The sequence below is a fragment of the Macrotis lagotis genome, chromosome 1 (assembly GCF_037893015.1).
Source record: "Macrotis lagotis isolate mMagLag1 chromosome 1, bilby.v1.9.chrom.fasta, whole genome shotgun sequence".
Classification (NCBI taxonomy): Eukaryota; Metazoa; Chordata; class Mammalia; order Peramelemorphia; family Peramelidae; genus Macrotis; species Macrotis lagotis.
The window spans coordinates 5,018,422-5,036,442 of record NC_133658.1 but is presented as its reverse complement, the minus strand read 5'-3'; the positions used below and the strand labels follow the sequence as shown (position 1 = coordinate 5,036,442).

At 50.7% G+C, this 18,021-nt stretch overlaps 1 protein-coding gene across 1 annotated transcript in view; it reads left to right on the top strand.

The window, feature by feature from the left end:
- The first annotated feature begins 556 nt into the window (after nt 1–556).
- The window catches only part of VSNL1 (visinin like 1), a 67,186-nt gene continuing 49,721 nt past the window's right edge, over nt 557–18,021 (top strand). Inside the window, exon 1 of the mRNA XM_074221677.1 lies at nt 557–664. The gene's annotated coding sequence lies outside the window, so the exon portion shown is untranslated. The remainder of the gene's footprint in view (nt 665–18,021) is intronic.

The window sequence follows — 18,021 nt, the reverse complement described above, 5'->3', positions numbered from 1 at the left end:
TGCCCCGGGGGCAGGCCGCCCTCCTAGCCTGGGCCCCAGCGCCCCGCCGTGGGTGACTGGGCCCGGAGGCCTCGGCCCCAGACGCGGCTCGGCTGCGGGGCGGCGGCCGCGGGCTTCGAACCCGGGCTCGGCAGCGGGGCGGGCCGGGCGCCGGCGCGGCAGCGACCCCTGGCGGCCCGGCCGGGCGGGCGTCGGCGCGCGCTGCGCCGGCCGGCGGGCGGGGCCGGTCACGAGCCGCCCGGGCCCCCGGCTCGGCGTGCGCAGGTGCGCGGGGCCGCAGAGGGGGCGGGGCCGCGTGGGGGCGGGGCCGGGGCGGGGCCGGGGCGGGGCGGACGTCGCGCCTGCGCCCCGCGCCCAGCCCCGCCGCTCAGTGGCCGCCGGGAGCCGAGGCGCCGCAGAGCCGCGAGCGCCAGCGGAGCCGGAGCCCAGCGGGAGCGCGGCGGCGGGCGCGCGGGCGCGGGCACGAGCGCGGCGGCCGGAGGCGCGCGCCAGCGGCTGCTGCAGACCAGGCGGCCGAGCCCGGGACGGACGGAGCGGCGGCGGGGCCGGCGTGAGGACAGAGCGGCGGCCGGAGCCCCGAGCCCGGAGCGGAGCCGGAGCCCCCCTCGGACCTCGGACGCGGACCTGCGGCCGCCGCGGGGGCGCTGCGTGGCCACTGCGGCCGGTGAGTGCGCCCCCCGCTGCAGCCCCCTCCCCATCCCCCCTCTCCTCTTCTTTCCCCCCTCCTCCCCTCTTTTCTCTTCCTCCTCCTCCTCCTCTTCCTCCTCCTCCTCTTCTTTCCCTCCTCCTCATCTCCTCCTCTTCCTCCTCTTTTTCCTCTTCTCCCTCTTCTTTTCCCCTTCTCTTCCTCCTTTCCTCCTCTCCCCTCTTCCTCTCCCATCTTTCTCTTCCCCTTCTCTTCCTCCTCTTTTTCCTCCTCCTCCTCCTCCTCCTCTTCCTCCTCCTCTCCCCTCTCCCCCCCGCCCAGGCTGCGCAGCCGGGCCAGCCGGGCCAGGGGCTGGGGGCCCCGAGACAGTCGGGGGGGGGGGCTGCGTCGGAGCCGGTCCATAGCCCCCTCCTCCCGCACTCTCGGGGCGCCTCGAGGGGACGCACGGCTCGGCGGGCTCTCGGCCCCGGGGTCCGCCGGCCGGACCCAGCCCCGCCCCCCCCGCCCCCAGGATGCCCGCTCTGGGGGGCGCCCCGGGGCTCCCTTGGCCTCCCTTGGCCGCCCGCTGGGCAGGGGGATGGGCTGCGCCGCCCAGGAGCCAAGGTCACCGGGGCTTCGGGGCTGGGGCGCTCCTCGGTCGGGCGCCCCGAGACGGCGGCCCCCCACGCGAGATGCTGGGTGGCCGGGGAGGGGGTCTGGGGGCGGGCTGCGACTGAGCATGGGCAGGGGGTCCCGCAGCTGCTGGAGGGCCGGCCTGGAGCCTGGCACCCAGGGCGCTGGGGAGAAAGCACAGGCTTGGGGCGGGGGAGGAGGGGAGGAAGGGGGGGTTGCTTAACGGAGACGACCCTGCCAAGTTGAGACACCCCCCCACAGGGAAGGCGGCAGAGGGGGCAGCCTTCTGCTGGCACTTTGCCCTTAGCCCTCTACCCGGCCGGCTACTCGTCTATCGGGGTGCCCCCTGGCCAGCTCCCTGGCCAGCCTTGCGCCCTCCGGCCCCGATGCTCCGGGAATAAGAGAAGGACCCGGGGAGCTTTAGGGGGAAGGTCCTAGGGCAGGAAAAGCTGGTGCCCCGAAGCCGCTGGGGGGTATGAGTGTGAGGAGTGTGCGCCCCGAGAGTGAGTGTGCGAGTGTGGGAGACGGTGTGTGCGTGCGCGGGAGGGTGCAGGGAGGGTGGGATGGGTGTCTGGTCCGTGGTGGTGAACTGAGAACCACCGCCTGTGCCAGCCTCAGAAGCCCCAACTCTTTCCTCCCCCTCCCCACTTTGCCCTGGAGAAAGACTGGGGTGGGGGGAGAGAACTTGTCCAAATTGGGGGGGGGGGTTATATAACAATTACTCAGGCTTGCGGAGCCCTTTCGGATTTCCACAAACCTTTGGGGCTGCCAGCCGACATGCCAGGGGAGCAGCATGCTCTTCTCCGATCTCTTAGCCAGGGCTCTGGGGTCTCAGTTCCATCCTGGGGATGGGGGGGACAGCTCCGGGGCCTGGCCCCTCCTCTTGTGTCTCCCTCCGCGGTCCTCTGGGCATGTGCCCCAGAATGCATTTCAGGGGATCCCCCCAACTCCAGACCCCATGCCTGAAAACAAGGCTTAATTCGAAGAGATTCGCAGCCAGCAGGGGGACAGGGCAGCCTGGGGGGCTGGGGGGTGGCAGGGTGGAGGAGGACTGTGCCAGGGCATCAGAGTTAGGAAGGCTTTTGGTGTTAGGGGTGGGGAGGAGCTCTGTGGACCGCAGTGTCTTCTTCTCTTCGGGAGGAGCGCCAAGTGGATCACACATTCCTAATCTGGGGTCTAGGAACCTCTCCTTCGGCCGAGCTGCTTTCCTTTGTGACTGGTCGGTGTTGGATGCGGTTAAACCCTGAGCGTTCCCACGTGCCAGGGAGGTCCTGGGAGGGCTGAGAAGCCCTTGGCCTCCAGGGTTAGGCACTCAGGACTTCCATACTGAAGGATCTCTTAGTGCTGTCAAGACACTGAGGGAGATGGCTCTCCTTTCTGTGGCTCTCATGTCCCCGGCCTCCAGACTGCTTTTCTATCAGTCTCCAAAAGAGCTGGGGGGGGGGGGAAGGCAAGGGGAAAAGGTGCAAAACCAACCAATGTGGCATCAGAGGGGCTGAGTTCAAATCCAGCCTCTGCTGTTTCTCTAAACAGCAAGGGGGACAGTCCCTGCAGAAGGTGCAGGGGGAGGAGAACCAGCTCCCCAGAGGCAGGATTGGAGTCAGGCACTTCACATCTTCCTCATTTATGGGGGGGGGGGCTGGGGAAATGGGCTTGGAGATCCCTAGAATTGTGTGATCTTGAACCCTTGCTGGATCCCTTTTTTCTGCATAGCACCATCTCCCTACCCTCGCCCAGCCCAGCCCACTGGCACCTGCGAGTCCCCAACTTCTCCCAGCCTGTTTACTGGGAATTTTTTGAGAGAAAAACAATCTGCAGAACAGAACCACCAATCCCTTTCTCTATTCCTCCTTGCTCCCTAATAAGGGGAGATGGGGTGGCCTGCCCCCAGCTTGGGGAGTCACGTAGATTCAGGGATGCAGGAGAGATACAGCGGCACCAGCACCCTGCCAAGGGCAGCCTCAGAGAGCTAGCTACCAGGCTGCCCCCTCCCTAAAGGTGGCCTAAGGGGGGCTGGATAGGAAGAGGACGACAGAGAGAGGGAAGGGATGGGGAGGAGAGAGGCAAAGACACAGCCACTTGCTTTGGGATGAAGAAGGTCTTAGTGCTGAGCCTTTCCTTACAATACAACTTCCTAGAGATAGGAGCATTGCGAGCATGGAGGGGGGCCATCGCCTCTCCCCCATCATTTTACCAAGGGGAAAAGTTAAATACTTGGCCCAGACAACAGAGCCAGGATTCAAACACAAGTCCTTCAAAACCAGTTCTCTCTCTCTCTCTCTCTCTCTCTCTCTCTCTCTCTCTCTCTCAAAAAGGGAATATTTGTAAAGAGTTTTTTAAAGGCTTAGCTATTGTTATCATCTCTGTCTTCCCCGTCCCCTCCTTGCATTCCCTTTCTTCTCTTCTTAATTCTTCCCTCTGCTCTCTCTCCTCCCTTGCTTCTCTCCCCTCCTCTTTCCCCCTTTCTCTACCTCATGAACCTTCTCCTGTCCCTCCCCATCCCTCTGCTTCTTACCTTCCCCCCTCCCTGCATCCCATTAAGAAAATGCTAGTAATCCCAAGAGGCTGGGGCTGGAGCGGGGGGAGAGGGATGTTGGTCTCCTTCCAGTCTGTGTGTGCAGAAGCTACAGTCCCTGGGCTTTGATGAAGCCGGGGAGATGCTAACAGTCAAGTTTCCCAACTCAACACGGGCAGCAATTTGTAAACAGATGCCCCCCTCCCTCCCCCACTGCCATATTAGGACTTGGAGGAATTCTGATGATTCCACATCTTTTCTCCTGGAATCCTTTTGCCTCCCTGCTCTTCTGGTCTTACCTAGAGGCTCTAGAGTCAGTGAGCCTGTGCAGGGGAGGCTGCTCGGGGAAGGAAGAGACCCCCGGGGCCCCCGGAAAGAAAGTCAGGGACCTGAGGCCGCACTGCCAGGCTGCGTGCTTTCCTCCCTCTGATTTCGGTTTTTGAACTAGGTTTCACACTGGTTATACACAATCTGACCTCCTCTGTTTGGGGAAAAGGACTGGGAGGTTTTGTCTTGGGGAGCCACTTTGGGAGGAGCCGAGGATAGGGGGGTGGCTGGCATTTCAGTTCCAGTCCCCCCCCCAGCAGGGGATCCTGGTGCCCCCCCAGCCTCCATGCCCTCCTGCAGTGATTGGCTAGGAGGAGATGCTCTTTTCCTAAGGCCTTCCCTGTTTCCTCCCCCATCCTGGAAGGAGACTAATCTGTAACATTACAGAAGGGATGAAATCTCTTCACCCAAGATTGGAATAGACTTGTAGTGTGGGGCTGCTGTTTGTTCCCGGCTAGCAGGGTGACCTTGGCTAAGTCATCTCCCCTCCTTGGACCAATTTTCTTACCAGTAAAATTGAGGGGGGGGGGACAGGAATAGACTGGATGATCTCTGAAGGTCTTTCTTTGATCCCTCCTTCTAGCAGAGGAACTAGTCAGTGCCAAGCTGCCTGATAGTGATGAGTGGGAGCTTCCTTTGGCAGAGCTGCTCAAGGGTTAAGGCTGGCTGCATATAAATAGTAAGTCATTGATCTTCCCGGCGCTCCAGCAGTTAACTGGCAGGAGATCATTAGTAAAATAATACAGTTTCCGAAGGAAAATGCCTTTCCTTAATCCTCTCTAATAAGAACCTGCCGGCCCTGTGGGCAGAGGCCATCCTTCTTGCTCACTCCTCTTTATGCCTCCAACCCTCTCCCTCCCCTCCTCCATGACCCAGGACTAGCCCAAGACCCAGCACCTAGTAGGGACTCCCTCAAATATTCATGGGGTCTCCTAAAGACCACAGGGGACTGTCCTGAGGGACGTGCTTTGTATCGTCAACCAACCATGCATTTATTAGGCACCTACTATGTAAGGGACTAGATGTGGTAAACTGAGACCAAAAAGACCCTCCTTCCCTTGTGGAACTGCCTTTCTACAGAAGGGAAGGAACAGTATGAAAACAGATACCTGAGGAGGGTTGAGGGAGTGGTGACGCTGGAAGAGTCAGAAGAGGCTTTTACCAGAGGTCAGTCAAGCCATTGAGCCAAATCCAGAAGGAAGCAATGATCTAAAAAGGCCTGAATGCCAGGACCCCGATTCCCAGGCTTAGGAAGAACTCCCATTCTGGGGCTCGAAGGTCTACAAAGTGCCTTCCTCCTAGTAACCACTATCCCTATTCTGCCCATTAGAGGAAGTTAAGGAACTATCCAAGGTTATGGAGCTAGTCTCAGATCACCAAATACGCTGATTGATTCTCAGAATGTTTTTGTATCTGGACCACACTTACTCCCTCCCCTAGGGGAGAGAGAGAGCCAGAATCAGAGACAGATGGGGAGACAGCCAGGGACAGTAACTTCTGTCCCTGGGTCCTCTGAGATCTTCCTTCTGTGGTGTATCTGAGCTCTTTGATTAGAGATGGGGGGAAGTTCTTTGGGGGATTACATTGTATTAAAGTGCAGTTTCTATTATCTGCATAGAGATAGTCATTTGAATTCAGTATTTAAAACATCTTCCCCCTTCTTAGCAAATAAAATAAATGTCATTTATGTTTTTATAAACAATGCTGTTAATAAGTTGGTCATAAGATAACACTAGCTTCTGTTTCCATTTGGAATGGTAGATTGAGAACAGAAAGAGACCTTAGAAACTATCCAGCCCGATCTCATTTTACTGAGACCCAAAGAATTTGATGACATACCCAAGGTCTTGCAGATGAGAAGTATTGGAGGCATGATTTAAGCCCAGTTCTCTGACCTCAGAGGTTCTACACCAACCCGAAGAAACATTCTAGGTGACCTAACCTAGACTCAACATTTTACAGATGAGAAAACTTGAAATGAAGGGGACTTGCCCACAAGCACCTGCAGAAATTAGCAGAGCTGGAACCACCACCACCACCCCCCGCCCATGGCCATGACTCTTCTTTGGCACCAATGGTCCTATAGTCTCCTCCCCTTAGGAGATTGTGTCCAGAACATAGGTAGAGATTGAAAAGCACTCACATTGTGACAACTGCATGGTCGTCCTCCATGCTTCACAGTTTGTCTCTACAGAGAACAACCATTCCCTCACATGAATCAGAATAGAAAAGTCTCCTTGCCCTGGGCCTGCTCAGCTCTCATTGAGAATTATATAAATGGAAAGATCCCGTGGATGCTGCAGAAACTCTCGTAATGAATGAACCAGGAAAGCAGTAGCAAATTCCCAAAGACAAGACAGTTTGGCACTAATAACCAGGTGTCTGCAAGATATATTCAAGAGCCGTTCTAGGCTCTTCAACAATCATGTACTACCCCAGAGTGGAGTCCTTGATTGAGAGCCCAAAGCCTTCTAGGTACTATCCAGGTCTCACCCAGGAGCCCCCATGATCTGACCCAAACCAAGGCCTTCCAGTATGATGACCATCACTTGGCTGGTGAAGAAAGGGCAGAGACTGAAGGCAGACTTTTCCCATAGCTTAAAGCTAGGAGTTGTCCTGCTCTGATGTGAGTAAGTCAGATGTTCTGAGGAGGGGGAGGAGAGGAAGAAGAGGAAGAAGAGGAAGAAGAAGGAGAAGAGGAGGAGGAGGAGGATGAAGAGGAAGAAGAGAAGTAGGTGATGATGATGGTGGTAATAAAGATGAGGAAGAGGGTGGTGATGATGCTGGTGTTGATAACAATAAAAACTTCCATTTCTCTAGTGCTTTAGCATTTTACTACATACTCTTCATATAATGATGCCAGGACAGGGAGCACAAGAATTATCATATTTTCTCATGTATAAGATGCACCCTTTTCCAAAAATTTGGGATCTAAAAACTGGGAGCATCTTCTATAGTAGTTGTAGATTTTTTTACTTGCATTTCACATTTTTTGCTCCCTTGTCTTTGTGTTTGTTGTTTCACATTTGTTATTGGTATATTAGGTGATGTTTTGCCATGTTCTGCCCAGAAATAATTCAGAAAAGTTTGAATTCAAGTTCAAAGTGACCAGTTTGCAAAAGTGAATGGAAATCCTGCTGCTGAACGTCAGTCTGGTCCTCCCCCTGAGAAAACAATCTGAGACTGGCTCCAGGAAGAAGAAACTCTGGAAAAACACTCCAGCAGAAGGAGACCATAAGAGGCAAGGCATTCAAATGACCTGAGTTCAAGAAGGAATTGAAGAGATGGATGGAAGAGCAAAGGGTCATTGAAATTCCTATGTCCACAGAGATGATTCAGCAGGAGGCCAGAAGAATTGCCGATAAAAAATTTCCTGATTTCCAAGGAGGATACAATGGATGCTTCAGGTTCATAAACAGAATGGACTAAGCATGCATCCACACCCCAGACTTACCCAGGGAGTGCATGTGGTCAACCAGAGACCAGAGCACAGGCAGGAGAGCAGGCAGAGCCTCTCCTAAGACAGTGAAGCATCATCCAACACAGATGAGGACGAGCACATGGATGGGAGTTTTGACAGTGATGAGGAATTGTAGGAATTTGATGATGAATAAAACTTGAGTTCAATAACTTTATGTAATCCGTTATTTTTTCAACTTTCAGGTCCCCAAATTAAGTTGCATCTTATACATGGGACTGTTATATGTAGGGAAAGATGATATTCCCATTTTGCAGCAAAGGGAAGTGATACTCAGCAGAGAAGGGACTGCCCATGGTCACATGATAAATCTATGTCAGAGTTGACCTTTGAGCCAGACAGCTCCAGTGCCCTTTGGAGTGCTTGACCTTATTTTCTTCTGCTCACTCCCAAGCTGGCTTTCCAATACAACCACAGAATAGAGCCCTGCCCATCCTTTAGAATCCCCAGCTCCCTTTGACTTAGCTTCGTTGCCTCCTCCTTCTCCATCTAACCTTCATTGATTCCTTCCCTGATTCCCTTGTGTTCACTGTGTATGTTGCATTTATTCCGAACCCTGCACATGTTGTTACTCTCATTAGAATGGAAGCTCCTTGCTTCCCCTGTTGTCTGTATACCGGAGCCCAGAAGAGGAGCATAATAAATGGTTGTGAAGGGATCGCTCAGGCCAAGCTTTGTCCAGATGCCTTCATTTGAGACTGTTCTTTCAGCTACTTCAGTCATCATACGTCCTTAGCCTCAATTTTCCCATTTCTAAGATAGAAAAAAGATTAGTTCTTCCCGGGCAGGGTTGTCATTGTGAAGAGCAAGTGAGATAATAATAGTAAGAGAGGATTCTGTAAACCTTGAAGTACATTATAAACATCAGTTATTATTTTAAATGTATGAGGGACACTGTAAATGTGTTACTGGGAACCTTGGAGACCTTCCTGTCCACAGGGCTGGATCAGGGGAGGTTTGGGGATGGGGATGTAAGGTGGTTGGACTAGTTGACTTCAAGTCACCTGACCTCTCCAGGCCTCAGTTTCCTCATTAGTTAAATGAGGGGATTGACCTGGATGGCCTCTGTTGCATCTTCCAGTTCTATCTGGTGATCCCATAATGTAAATGTCTTTTGAAGGTGAAGCTGGCACTTCTAACATCCACTTCTATTTTCTGTCCACTCTCAAGTCTCTCTGGCTTTCCCTCTGTCAATAGGTGCATTCCAGAAAGTTCTTTGCAAATGGAATTTTGACTCTTCAACCCATACCCTTGTATCTGTGTAAAAGTTCCTTGGGAATCCTTTTGGAATGCAAATTCCCCCTGCCTCCATCTCTCCCCTTGTTCACACCTATCCTGGAGTACCTGCAGCAGTTAAACTCTCTTTTATCTTTCTGACTCAAGGGGAGGGCTTCCTTATAGCTAGTGTTGACATCTGATGGGAAATCCATGAGTGAAGGCTGCCTCCTGAGGGAAATGGTAGTAACTTCTTCCATCCCAATTGGTCAGTCTGCCCTTATGGGTCAGAGCCTGTCCTAGGTACTGAGGGGATAGGTCTCTCTTCTGTTTCAAGATAAGTGTAGACTGTAGTAGTCGGGGAATGGTGAGAACCAATGGAGACATCAAAACTTCATCTTCTAGGTGACTGTTTCAACTGGACAGGGGCACAGTGAGGGCAAGCATATGACCCTAAGCTGTGTCAAGGGTCCAAATTCCTGTGGGGGAATCCCAGAATCTCAGAGTTGGAAGGGAAGAACATCCCTGACCAGATATCTAGTCTAGAATCCCCTATATCAGACCCAAGAAGGGACCTTGAAGCTCTCCCCTGAAGAAGCTAGCCCTGCACTGGAGGAGGTTTTCCTGACAGTGAATCTAAAATGACCTTTGTAAATTATCCCCAGTTCTATTTGTTCTATTTCCCCTGTGGGGCCAAAAAGAGCAAGGCTGACCCCTCCTCCACAGCTCAAGCAAATACTTGAGCAGAGTTCTTTTCCTCCTTCCTGAATACCCTCAATATGCACATGAACTGGGGCCTGTCACCATCCTCTCGTCTTCCTTATGTGGACATTCTCCAGCTTATCACTCACTGACCTTCTTATAAGACAGTGGTCAATACACACATCCCATGTGTGGTCCAACCAAGACCAAGTGTCCAGGGACTGTTGACTCAGATTGAATGAGCAGTGAGTGGTCTACTTAACCCTACCCCTCCCCAGCTTTTTCTTAGAACTGTTACCTACCACCATCTCTCTTCCCCATATATAGATATAGATGATATAGATATAGATACATACAGACACACACAAAGTTGAGTTTTTAAAACTCAAATTTAGAACATTTTTCACTTATCCTTGTGGAATTTCAGCCCATCAGATTCAGCCTCATGTTCTGGCTTGTCAAGTCCTTTTGGATCCTAGCTCTTCCATTCAGTGCATTAGCTCTCCTTCCTAGCTTGGCATCATCTGTAGATTTGGTAGAGACGGTGTCTGTGACATTGCCCCAGCATGGAACTCTGGGCTCTTGGCTGTCAACTAGCTCCAAGTTGAGACTGAACCACTATTAAATGCTCTTTGAGTAGGGCTCCAACTCCGTCACTTTCTATTCTCTTCTAGCCTGGGTCTCTACAGCTTTTCCAAGAACAATAAGGAGAAAGGCCCTAGCAAGTCCTTTGCTAAATAAAATCTAGACAAACTGGATCGGCAGAATTCCCCTGGTCTACCCAGTTCAGTAATCCTGTCCAAAATGGCAACTGTGGTTAGATTGGATGAAGACATATGAGCTCTTTGTGACCATCAGTTCATTTTCTAGGTTAAAACTTCCAGGGATAGGAAGCCCACTACCTTCCAAGGCAGCTTAATCCCATCTTTTTATGTTCTGTGATGAGCTCGCTACTATATTTTGCATTTCTATTTAAAGTTTTGAGATCCAAAATCTATCCCTCCATCCTTCCCTTCCCTCCCTGAGATGGTAAATATATAGATTATAGAAAACATTTCCATATTAGTCATTTTGTACAAGAAGATTTGAATAAAAAAAAAATGAAAGAAATCAATATCAGTTCTTTCTGTCTTGGATCCTTGTTTGGTTGAGAATAGCTAAATTAGTCACACTTCTTTCTCAAGCTGTAGTTACTGTGTACCACATTCTCTGGTTTTGGTCACTTCACTATGCATCAATTCATGGCATTTTTTCCAGATTTTTCTGAAATCGTCCTGCTTGTCATTTCTTACAACCCGATAATATTCTTGTTTAGCCATTCCTCAGTTAATGGACATACCTTTGATTTCCAATCCTTAACCACCACAAAAAGAGCTGCTATAAATAGTTTTTGTACAAATAGATCCTCTCCCCTTTTTTGGATGTCTAACATCACTTTTAACTGCTCAAGGTTTGGGGAAACTTTTCCTTCTTTTTTCCCAAGTCAGAGTCTTCCTCCTGACATCCCCACCCCAGAGGAAAACCAGCAGAATCCTTCTTCCACCCAACAGTCCTCCAGAGACACAGAATGTCGAAACTTCAAAGAGCCTCCCTTTAAATTTACATTTGCTCCTCTGGAAATCAGAGATTGGACTTGGCGGTGCCCTCTGACTCTGCCATTTTGATTTTGCATGCCTCTCTCCCCCCCACTTCCCAGAACACTAGGACACAACCCTGGTGGTGTCCAGTACACCTTGTGAATGGAAGGACTGAGACTTGATCCCAGATCTGCTGGCTTCAAAGCCTACAAAATGATCACTACACCACTTCCTCTCTGAAGACTGCTAGCCAGGACCAGTAGTGACTCGGGAGTCAGAAGGCATGGGCTCAAGTGCTGCCTCAGTCCTTCACTTGCTATGTAATCTTGAACTCACTTCAGCTTCCCACTCCTTATCTGTAAAATGTAGGTAGATAGGAGCCCTGGGTCTGAAATCAGGAAATCATACCCAGCCTCACATCCCTACTAAATGTGCGATACTGGACAAGTCATGTAACCCCTGTCTGCCTCAGTTTCTTCATCTGTAAAATAATAGCTCCATCCCTCAGGAGTGATGTGAAGTTCACATGAAATAATGTTCTTTTATGGATCTTTAAATTCTTTACAAATGCTAGCCATAAACAGCCGTTATTATCTATAAAAGGGGAAGCTGACCCAGAAGGCCTTAAGGTGCTTCTTGGCTCTGATTTTCTATGCTCTCGTCGCACCTTTGGCTGACACGGCTTTTCAGGTCATGTCTGTCCAGGGGTAACTTCCCAGGTTTAAGAGTGTCGTTTGGGGGACCAGGCTCCTCAAACCAGAGCTCTCTGGATTACTTCCAGTAAACACATTTAGCTCAAAACAATAATATTGGCTATGAGAACATGGGGAGCCTTGGAGTCATAAAACCTTCCCTCCATAAACCCAGGCCTACAAACCATGAATAGCCCCAGTGTCTGAAGGGAGAGCTTATATAAACTCAGAATACACACCCAAGGAGGCAAGCAGGTGGGGACTATGTATACTTCAGGAGACTCCTGCTTCCATTGCTCCTGAGCCTCAATGACCTGTGGTCTCCTTGTGGTCCTCATGCTACTCCCTGTCTGGCTCAATGTCTTTGCTAAGGGGGTCTGCCCCTCTGGACTGCTGGAGCAATTTCCTCCTGAAACCCACCCTCACCTCTCTTCTCTGCTACCAAGACTTCCCTTTCCTAGAGCCGGCTGCCTAAATCTATCAGTGTCTGCCTGGAGAGCACCTGTCCCTGTCCTCCTTCCCTGGGGGATCTCTAGACTGGAGCAGAGATTGTGCTGGATGCTGACATAAAGAAATAAAAATGAAACTGTTCCTTCCTTCAAGGATTTTCCATCTCTTGGAAGAGCAGCATATAATTAAATGCAAAATAATTTCTAGAGGCACCAGCAACGAAGGACGTCAAGAAAGGTCTGGTGGAGGAGATGCCCTCCTATTGGAGCTGGGGATGTTGAGGTGTGGAGGTGAAGGGGAAAGGCATTCCAGTGATGGAGGAGATGAGGAATAAACATGGACCAGTGTGGTTTGGAGGAGAGGTGTCCAATGGGAGAGTGAGGGGTCAAAAGCCTGGAGAGGTGATTGGAGCCAGGCTTCTTGGAAAGGACTCTTGGTATCTAACAGAGGAGCTTGCTGATCTTGGGGCAGTAGGAAGCCACTGGAGGCCCTTGAGCTAGAGAGTGACAGATGAGCCTCGAGCTCTAGGAATAATGATGTGTGGACTCTAAGCCTGGAGAGGCAGGGAGGCCGTGTGGGAGCCTGCAGTGATAGCCCTGGGAAGATGGCATGGGAGGCCAGGTTCAGATCTACTCCATCTGACCCCAAACACTTCTGCTCTTAGTATTTTATCTGGGGCTTTCAAGTTTACAAAACTCTTTACAGAGATTAACTCACCTAGTCCTCACAACCACCCAGTGAGGGAGGTAGGACTATCTTAGTTCCCATTTTACAGATGTGGAAATTGAGGCTGGGCAGCCACATAGCTTCTCAGTGTCTGAGGCAGAGAGAAGAGCTCAGGTGTTCCTTTGCCTATGCCCATTGCCCTAGGAGGAGGCATTTGTGATTTGGAGGGAGTCCAGACAAGGCTGTACTTAAAATCCTTCTGTATCATATCCTTTCATCATTCCAGAATAGGAATCCCAGGGAGCCTACACCCCCTTCCTTTGAGGCAGGCAGCCTGGGTGAGGCTAAGCCCAGGGCCCCCTTCTTTGTGGGAAAGCCCAAAGGGTCAGGGAGGCCTCCTTACTCAGCAAATGAACGGTGAGGTCACTTTCCTATGGCAGTTCATAAAGCTTTGAACAACAGGTTGGAGTGGATGGGCCTGGAAGGCTTCTCAGACTCAGGGGTGAAAGGGCCCTTCAGGGTCATGGAATCCAACATCCCTATTTTCTGGAGGAGGAAACTGAGTGGGGAAGTGAAGTGACTTCTTGGAAGTTACCCAAGTACTAAGCACCACTCTCTCCATTTCTGAGATACTGGGATTAGAAGTGGGGTCCCCTCCCCTTTCCTGCCCCAGCCTGTGCAGGGTGGGGTCTGTGAATCTGGCCTCCAGCCCTACCTCTTGGGCTTCTGCTTCTTCTCCCCCTCCCTACACACACACCCTATTCCCTTATTCACATTTCTGTAGTGAGAGGTCACTCAAGATAGTTTCATCTGAGTTTCTGAACAGCTCTCTGTGATGGGGGCAGGAAAAGCAGGCCCATTTGTAAGGATGAGGAAGCCCAGGCCCAAGAGGTGTCACTAGTATCTCCAGGACATCAAGCCCAAGCATCTGGAACAGGGGGATTCTGGGGTGAGAGGGGGTCCCAGGACCAGCTGCATCACCCTGGTCTCATTTCTTCACCCTTGGAATGAGGAGCCTGGACTGAGTGACACCTGAGAGCCTCTTGCTTGGGGCTCTAATGTTCCCTATGTGATCCTGAAGGGGTGCCATTTTACAGATGAGGAAGACTGAGGCTCTCAGGAGGCACTTAATGAGCTTTTAGGAAGCTCCTCCTAAGGGCCAGCATTAAAAATAACTGTCCCTGCATTCAAGGGATTCACCACTTCTAATTCTCTCGGGTTCTTCCTCCTGCCCACTTGGCTCGGCTCCCCTCCTCCCCTCTCAGTTCCCCTCCTCCCCTCTCCTCCCATACTCTCAATTAGTCATGGGTTGTGACTGGTTTTCATTCTGCAGGTTAGCATTCCTTATTTGATGTTTCCTTGTTTCCATCGGAAAACCAAGGCCTTGAGAAATTGGATGTTTCTGGAACAGAGAAGCTCCTCATCTTCTGTGCTTGCCTCCAGCGGTCCTTGGATGACATTGCCCTCCCTTGGGGGTGATGGCACAGGTGAAACCCCAGGTTTCTCCTTCCTGCCCTCGGGCTGAGCTGAGAAAGTGAGACTTCTCTCCTGAGCAAGCCAAGGATTGCCCTCCACCTCTGCCTTGCCAGCTCCTCTCCTGGGCCCAGCCCTTAGATGACTAATCCGCCCGTAGGAGGGAGGGGGAAGGGAGGGAGGGTCATCCATTCCCCCTCTCCAGGGTTTTCAGACTCATCCAAAGCCTTCCCTTCGGGCCTGAGAGATCCCACGCCCTCCTTTTGCAAAAGGAGGAAACTGAGGCCCTGAGAAGGGGAGAGAGAAAGACTCAGGACCTAAGGACAAGTGCCTTCCCTTTGTTGTTGTTCAAACCCCACGGCTGGAGCTATTTTAAGATTCTCTCATTAGTTGGCTATCTGCATGTGTGAGGGAGAAGGGGCGGCCTCTGGAGGGAGTGAACTGCCTGTGAATGGAGATGTGCAAGCTGGGCTGGAGGAGGTTGTGGAGAAGATTTAGGGAGATGATCTCTGAATTGACTTACGTTAGGGTCTCTGGATGGATGGATGCAGACATAGTGGGCATCCGCGACCTTATTGGGAAACAAATGACATCTTTATTTTTACTAACTTCTATGGAAATTTAGTATTTCCCTTTCTGTTATGAATTTTTAAACATTTATTCTTTAATGCAGGAGTCTGGGGTCTTCACTAGACTCTCGGGCTCCATAACCTCTTAGCAACTTAGCTGCTGGGTGACCCCAGACAGCTGAATGTCGGAGCCATCAAGGGAAAGGGACGCTTTCCATTAACTACTGTCAAGGTTGTGAGAAAGACTGTCCTCTAACAACAAACCGTCCAGAGCATAGAAGTAGGAGGCGTGATGATGATTCTCTAGCATTCCTCTGTGAGACAAGGGTTTTGGATTCAGAAACCTAGAACCCAAGACTTGGCTTGGACATTTATCTAGCAGTGTGGCTTTGGGCCTCAATTTCCTTGTCTTTGAAATGGGTTTGTACTTTGGGAAAGTACTGCTGGGGTTCTTGGTGATGGTAACAAAAATTAAGGATTAGCCTTAGAACAGTATCTTTGACCTTCCGGATTGGAGTTAGGTTGTTGTTCAGTGGTTCCATTCACGTCTGACTTTCCTGGCAAAGATACTGGAGCAACCTGCCATTTCCTTCTCCATGTCATTTTACAGATGAGGAAACTGAGGCAAACAGCAAAGTGACTCCCCCAAGGTCACACAGCTAGTCAGTGTCTGAGGCCAGATTTGAACTCAGGAAGATGAGTTTTCCTGACTCCAGGCCCAGGAATCCATCCACCGAATCAGCTAGCTATCCTTAATCCCTGAGAAGTCTGGATCCTTGTGCAGGTCTTGGCAAGAAGAGTATGTCCACTCTTGTTCTCTTTAAGTAAAAAGAAATCTCAAAATTGTCACTGAAAAGTGTACCCTCTTGTCCTTTTATTGCTGTCAAATCTCCTCCTCTTTTGTTTCACGCTTCCTATAAATGTGAGTTGGAGATTTCTTCAGTGAGAGGGAATTTTCTGATCTCAGCAGCGGCTGCCAGCCAGAACCTTTCTCTCCAGGCCAATTGCTCACAAAGGTACCTCTGATAAGACTTGAGCTGAGGGTGGAGTGAGAACAGTTTTTCTTACATGTTTTCCACTCCAGGGGTTGAGAAGAACAGCCTAGCACACAGAACATTTTATCTGGAGTCAAGGAGGCTAGACTCAGACCTCAAGCCCTTACTAGTTCTATGTCTCTGGGCAAATGGCTGCAACCTCTCTGTCTCAGTTTTCATTTCTGTAATTTGGGGAGAATGATAATATTACCTACCTCATAGAATTGTTGGGGGAATCTTCCTAAATTCTGGGTGTCAAATGTTTCAGCAACCCGAGGGAGCTGTGACCTTTATTGTTGTTGTGGTTACTGTTATTCATCAGATTTCCTCCTTTGGATGAATTGCAGCTAGAAATGATTCTGAGACATCTCCTTTCTGGTCTTTTATAGCTGCTGTTGTGTTGAATCAAATGAATGGGAATTATCTATAAGGTAGATGGATATCCATAGATGAAGAAAATAACCCCTTTTATCCTTGAATGACACCATTGGGATCTCAGGTTGAGCCTCCCCATCTGCAGGATGACCCTGGTGATTGCTAGGACTCTGGGGGAATGAGATGTCCCCCTCATCCCCTGCCTTCTCCCATCCCTCTCTATATTTGGAAAGGTCTCCACTCTATGTAGGTCAGAGACTGGTAGGTCGTTGGTTGGTGTCCTTCCTACTCAAAGAGGAACAAAATGACATCATTGTGTCAGGGTCAAGGTACAGGCCGGCCAGCCGGCTGTGGATGAGCAGATCAATAGGAGGCTCCAAAGGAGGTTGGGCTCCAAGAGCTCTTATTACTTTATTGATGTCAATTTTCTTACAATTTCACCAAGTTGTTGCTGTCGCTGATATTCCATGGTAAGTCATTGTAGCATGATTGAACAATAGCCCCTTCATTCTATGTTCGGTCCTACTCAGTGGAGGGGTCCGAGCATGGCTGTTGTGGACCCCAGAATTTGGGGGGTAAATGGCCTGACTTCGAGGCTTGCACGCTGGGTAGTCCCAGGCAAGACAATGTGTCTAAGCCTTTCTATCCTGTTAAAAGGGATATTGTTTTATGGAAGGCACTTTGTTGGACTCAGAGCTCAACAGAAAGGGAGCTTTTATTCATTGGGACTGGATCTGTGGTTTCACAGATCCCTAGAGACAATGTCCAGGTAAGAAAAGTCCCTCTGCTGACCAAGTTGGCATCCTTTCCCTCAGGCATTGAGGATCTGACAGCTTCAGGGATTTGCCAGGTGCTAGCCTTTCTAGCTTCCAGGCCACTCTGCCATGTTTTTGTCAAAAGGATTATTTCTGGCCTCCATCTCTTTGGAACCATGTGGATCTGATCACACAGGTGCCAGAGCAGTGAGGGACGTGGTCACTCAAGGATTCTCAAAAGTGAATTTTGCTTTTCTATATTCATCAGGAGAGTGAGTGGAGGGATGAGCCAAGTTGCTCCAGGAAGCTTTGGCTCAGGGGCCCAGGAAATCCTTCCCAGACTGCTTTAAAGGCTATTTGCCCAGGAATCACACTGGGAGAACCTCAAGGATGCTAGTGTTTATGCCTCTTGGTGGCTTCCCCACAGATGACACCCATAGGTAGAGAGACAGACAGACAGGAAGACAGACACAGAAAGAGACAGAGAGACAGAGTACCCTAGACCTAGGTTTTAATCTGCTACTTAGGTTCCTGACTCTGCCTCAGTTTCCTGCTTTACAAAATAAACGAGTTGAACCAGGTGACCACTGAGCTCCTTCTACCTCTAAATCTCTGCCATTTGTAGCATTGGAGAGTCCATTGTCTCCATTTCTGCTCACCAAACAATTATTAAAATTGCCCTATGCAGAGCCCTGGGCCCAGCACTGGGGGAGAGACCAAGTCGGTGGATCTGGGCATTTGTGGAGTTGTCCTTGAGCACAGCCTAGAGTAAGAATGATGGAGCCTCCAGGGAGGATGATAGAGTTGGGGGAGGGAAGGGAATGGAGCCTCCAGGGAGGATGATAAAGATGGGAGGGGTGAGGGAACAGAGCCTCCAGGGAGGATGATGGAGCTCAAAGTATGTGATGGATGAGATAAGATGCATCATCTTCCTA